Source organism: Prinia subflava, assembly GCF_021018805.1.
Source record: "Prinia subflava isolate CZ2003 ecotype Zambia chromosome W unlocalized genomic scaffold, Cam_Psub_1.2 scaffold_31_NEW, whole genome shotgun sequence".
NCBI lineage: Eukaryota > Metazoa > Chordata > Aves > Passeriformes > Cisticolidae > Prinia > Prinia subflava.
In genome coordinates, this window is record NW_026960608.1 from 2,044,607 (window position 1) to 2,050,441 (window position 5,835).

Here is a 5,835-nt window from a genome sequence, read left to right on the forward strand (position 1 = left end):
ATACATTTCCTATGGTGCCCGTGGATTGGAGGATGGAGTTCCACCTCTCAATCCACATTGGTCAAGCCAACTGTCAATCACCTTTCTCCTCCCACCTAGAAATATGTAAACAATGAAAGAGTTAGCAAAACATGGCCAGTGTTTATAGTAGTAAGTGTGATAAGGTGAAATTTCTGACTCCAATATGAAGAATATTACAGAAGGCTTAGAAAAGTCTTCAAAACCAGGGTGACAGTATTCCTGCCTTGCCCCCAGAGACCAAACCACAGGAGACCTTGAGGAGATGGCCAAAGGATGGGCAGCTTCTCCTGCTGCCCCATGATCAGTGTGGCACAGCTTCATTTGTGCTCCTGGGACTGACACACCAGGAATGGTCTCCCATGCCTGTGGGAACAGTGGGATCTCTGACAGGGCAGCTCTGAACACAATTCCAGGATGTTTCATGCAGACAACACGCCCAAACCTCTGCTTTGTGCTGAACAGCCAAATGGGAAATGCAGATGTGAGCATTGAAAACTCTTGCAGTGCCTTTGCCTTCACATCCTGTTTTTCTCTCCACAGGAATGACCCACCCACCCTACACCACCACAGCCTGTTCCAGCAACCCAATCATGACCCAGAGCAACCGGAGCTGCTCCTGTCAGGACACCACCTTCAAGAGCAGCCTCTGAGCCAACACCTACACCCTCATCTTCATCCCGGGGCTCCTGGCCAACAGCACTGTCCTGTGCGTCCTGTGCTGGTTCCTCAGCAGGAAGAGCAAAGCCGTCATCTTCATGATCAACCTGGCCATGGCCGACCTGGCCCACGTCCTCTCACTGCCCCTGCGGACCTACTTCTACAGCAACCACACCTGGCCCTTCGGGGATGTCCTGTGCTTGCTGTGCTTCTACCTGAAGTACCTCAACATGTACACTGGCATCTGCTTCTTCACCTGCATCAGCATCCAGCGGTACCTGTTCCTGCTGCACCCCTTCTGAGCCAAGGGCTGGAAGCGCTGCTAAGACATGACCATCAGTGCTCTGGTATGGCTCGTTGTGGGGCCCGCCTGTGTGCCCTTCCCCATCATGAGGAGCCACAGGCTGGGCGCTGACACCACCAGCTGCTTTGCTGACCTGCAGGTGAAGCCAATTGACAGCAAGGTGGGCATGGTGCTGATGACTGGCACTGCCGAGCTCCTGGGCTTTGTGGGCCTGCTTGTCATCATCCTCTTCTGCATGTGGAAAACAAGAGAGTCCATCCAGGGCTTCCATGTCCCTCAAGAAAACAGTGGGGAGAGGAGGAAAGCCCTCAGGATTGTTTCCATGTATGCCATTGTGTTCTATGTGTGTTTTGCTCCCTACCACATCAACTTCTTCTACATGTTGGTGAAGGAGAATGTCATCACTGACTGCTTCTTGAGCACCATCACACTCTACACCCAGCCCTTCTGCCTGAGCCTTGCGAGCTTTGACTACTGCTTGGATCCCATCATCTATTTCTTCATGACTTCTGAGTTCCAGGAACAGATTTCCATGCACAGCAGCATGGTCATCTGGAGCTGGCTCATGAACAAAGAGAGTGCCTTGTCGATGAAGGAATGACAAGAAAGCCACTTGGAAAAAACGAAGGTATTTCATATGAAATCTGAGACGGGTCTGGGATACTCCATTACCAACTCAGTTGTGGAAGATCCTGCAGGTTTATCCAAGGGAGTTTTGTGGCAGTGGAATGTTTTCAGTATATAGAAGATAAAACCCTGTCTAAGACTGGTATGTTGGAATCTGGTGAGTGACCCAATTAGTGTGACTCACCCTGCCCTGTACAACCCCCACCTGATCTCAATGAACTAGAAAATACACAGGAGGGAGTGAAAAAACTTTTCCTGGGAAATGGTGGAAAAGTCCCAGACTTTTCTTCTACTTTCCCAGTTGCAGATTCTATGATCAAGCCAGAGACAATCCCACATTCATACACTGACATCTGCTGAAGGATCTTCTCTGGGAAAACCACACAAGAACCTAAAACTGGCCAGTAGCAACCAAAGGACATTGTGGTTTGTGCAATGGGGGCTGTGGACATGTGAAGGTGGTTTCCATGTGCTTCTGGGTTTGGTGCATCCCACTGGTCACCAGTGACCTCTGCTCCCCCTTTCCACACTCTCCTTCCTGCTCTGCTCCTCTTTTTCCTCCTCACCCAGCTCTGTTTGCTCCCTAATTGCTGACATGTCCCAGAACTTGCACCTGCAGCTGGTGTGAGACCCTCTGCAAGACAAATTCTCCTCAAACATCCCGAGTGGCGCCTTCCCTTCCTCCAGGTGACTTTCTTCCCCTCCAAACAGGCAAGGGGGACATGGGCTGGTGGCTTTTGCCTTTGGACACCTTGGGGCAGGACCGTGGTGGTCCTGGAGTCAGTGCAGGTGGGTTAGATGGTGCTGGTGATACCACTCAGGTTCTCACTCCCTTCTGTATGTGGTCCAGAGGTACCTGAGATGAATCTGCCCCAAAAAAGCTCAGCTCAGCCTATTCAGTTGATGCATCTTTTAAAAAAGAGAGGAGTCCTTGTCAAGGTGATTTCACTGATAGACCAGAAATTAAGTTCATAAATTATTGTGATTTTTTTCCACCAGCTCCCGTCATCAGCCTAATGTTTACATTTTGGGTAGCTATGCAAAGCAGTGAGAAGTAAGGATTAACTTGCCCCTTACTTTTAATTAGTTACAGCTCTTCAGTCAAGTCCACCCACTCTGTGACTTCAAGGGTATCTCATGATACCTGGGGATGGATTTGGCTGAACAGTCACCAATTTATTGCCTTTGGAAATCAGTGTATTTTCAAAAGAATGTGAACAATTTGTACAGTCCTGCAACAGTTGCTACAAAACCAGAAGAAATACCAGAAACGCTTGCTATGTGTATTTTAACTCCAACCACTCAGTTCCACTGAGTTAAAATGTGACTCAGCCAAATATTTCCTGTATATTGTGTTCTCCCACTTCTCTGTTTACAAAAAAAAAAAAAAAAAAAAAAAAGGGAAACGCCAAGAATTAGGGTTTAAACAACCATTTCCCTCTAAAAGGCAATGACACTGATTAAATACAATAAGCTCTTATGGTTCTTCTCCCAGGTGTGAGATGATGATTTTGGGCTGAGTAGGATACACTGGAGTCAATAGAAATGTTCTCTCTGATAAATGTTTACACACTGCAAGGAGTCCCTTCCAAAGGGGTGGATGCTCATGGGTAGAGTTGACCTCACACAATTGTTCATCAGTCTCTCATAAGCTACACTCTATATAAAGTTATCAGGAAAGAAGAATTAAGTTTCAGTGCTTGTTTTGAGGATTTTTACAGACCTTGCTCAGCCTCCATGTGACTGGGAGCTGTTTCCTGTCCCTTCACTTTCACACCATTCTCCCTTGATCAGGTGAAGACAAGTGCAGTGGTTTGTGTCTTTTCTGCTGTGAGATAGGTTTAGGAGAAAAGCAAAGCAGGCTCAAACTTGAAGGGTATAAAGATAGGTTTATTAACACACACTAAAAGAAGAGAATGAGAATCAAAATGAAACTTTCAAAAAAAACCACTGCTCCTCCCCACAAACTGTTCACTTTCCCACTAACAACATAAAGAGACAAAACCTGTGATTTTCAGTCAATTTCACCATTTAAAAATAATCTTTCATCAGTTCATAGGGAGAGGAGTCTTTCTCAGAACTCGCATGGAAACATCCCCACAAGAAAACAGTCCTCTGGTGGCTCCCATGTCACAAATCTGCAGCCGCCCGCAAAAAAATTCTGCAAACTGTGCATTCCCCTCCCATTTAGCAACTTTCCCATTAGCTGCAGAGATGGGCCATATCAGTTTAGCTAGGGTACTATTTAAGGATACCTCTTCTAGCGTAAAACAAAGGTTCTCTTCCTCTATCTCCAAAATCCCATAAGAATGGCTGGATAAAATGTATCTGTCCTGGTTTAGGGCAAATTTGGGAGGAAACCTCCAAATGGGCTCCCTCTGGAAAAGCAAACTCTAATGGCCCCTCTCCCCAACTGGTCTGGGAAAAAAAATCTCCTTAGAGAAAAGTGGAAAAAACTATTTATTTAACAAAAAAAGTGCCCACAAACATAAAAAATGAACAATATCACAAAACAAAACCTCTTGCCACTCTGAAGAGACATGGCAAAGTTGAGAAAAGTCCTTGCCGTGGGTGTAGCTCAGCTCGCACAGTCTCTTATCAGTCCCAGTCCTTCTGGCGCTGGAAAATGCCATCCTGGGCCCCGGTGGGCCACAGGTGTGAGCTCCCGGTGCTCTTCTGGGTTTTCAGTCCAGAGCAGGTTCGAACAGTTCCAAGAAAAAGGAAAGGAAAAAAAAAAACTGTCCAGGGAACTTCTCTGCCTCAGCTAGCTAAAAACTAACTTAAAGCAAAGGAGATCTCTGTCCTGCTGTCTGTCTGTGCTGCAGACAACACAGTCCAGGAGCATAATGAGGAGGAGTGAGTGCAGTTTCTGCAAACAAACTGCTTGCTTCTTCCCCCCTTCGCTCTCAGATCCAGTCTTAAAGGTACAGAACATAATATCCAACATAAACCGAACAGACGACTGGGGATACAAGCAGCATAAAGTCACCGCAGGACACTTACGGGAACTCTGTAGCTCATTCTGTGGGTTTTACTTCCCAAGAACTGATGCTCACAAAGGAAATAGAGGCTGTTTTGCGAACTTCAGGTGAGTTTTGTAGTTATCACTGGTACCTGGAAAACTGCGTGGGATCAACTCCTCCTGGGATCAGGATTCAAGCAAAGGAGCGCAACTTTTATTATTCTTAAACAGATTTGTTGCTTGTTTTCACTCTGAATAGTGGTTATTTATTTAATTTCTGAATCTACCACACTTCTATTAGATTGAGAAGTATTTTGAGGATGATCTTCCACAGGAAGGTGTCCTAGGTAGTGGAAGATGGACAAGGCATGGGAATACCTGCTCCAGCTGCTGAGTGTCCAGGAATGACAGTGGCTCTCCTGCCCATAACCTTAGCATGGATTTGGTGTCTCCATCAGGGATAACATTCTCCATCTCCATGATGGCATCCCCAAGCACCTCAGGTCCCCACATATTCCTGCCGCACTCACCCTCTGAACTCCCTTAGGTTGCCCCCAATGCTCCTTTTCCATACTGCAGCCCCAGCCTGTGAGGAAAGGTCACACACTCAACACTTTCAATCCTGTGGTGTGCAGGGGATCAGATAACTGTCTGAAAGTCTCTTCTGGTGTGGGGGAAAGTGTCCTGGCTTTGGTTGGGATAGAGCTAAACCCCTTCTGTGGGGTTCAGCTGCCAGATAGGGCTAAATTACCAGGGAAAGTCAGTCAGGATGGGCCAGCCTAGAGAGCAACAGCTCAGAGCAGAGAGAGATGAGGGAAAACTTGCAGTTTTATGAAAGTCCAAGACAATCCATTTGGCCTCCACAAACCCATGCGTGAAATTAATTCACACCTTCCAAAACCTCCGTGTGCATCTCAAGAGAAGAAAACAGGCATTCCAGTGAGGAGGAGAGTATTCCAGCTGCTTTCCCAGCTGGCTGGTGGTGGATCTGACCCAGGACTTGGGCTGCAGGGGCTGCTTTGCCTCACAGAGTCAGAGGCACAACAAGCCTGGCTGAGGCTTGTTATAAATACATATATTTGCTTTTTGCAAATATTAAAATAGATACTATATGTATAATATTAAAGTAACTTTGCTATAAAGATATAATTTTTATTTCTGCTATTAACGAAACTTAGACATAGTAGTAAAATAGCTAATATAGTTATGCTTTTAATGGAACTGTCTGCTTGGTTGGGATAACATCCAATGAACATATGACAAA

General features: G+C 46.2%; 1 pseudogene; it reads left to right on the forward strand.

The window, feature by feature from the left end:
• The first annotated feature begins 563 nt into the window (after positions 1-563).
• LOC134565003 (putative P2Y purinoceptor 10) lies at positions 564-5,835 on the forward strand (annotated as a pseudogene).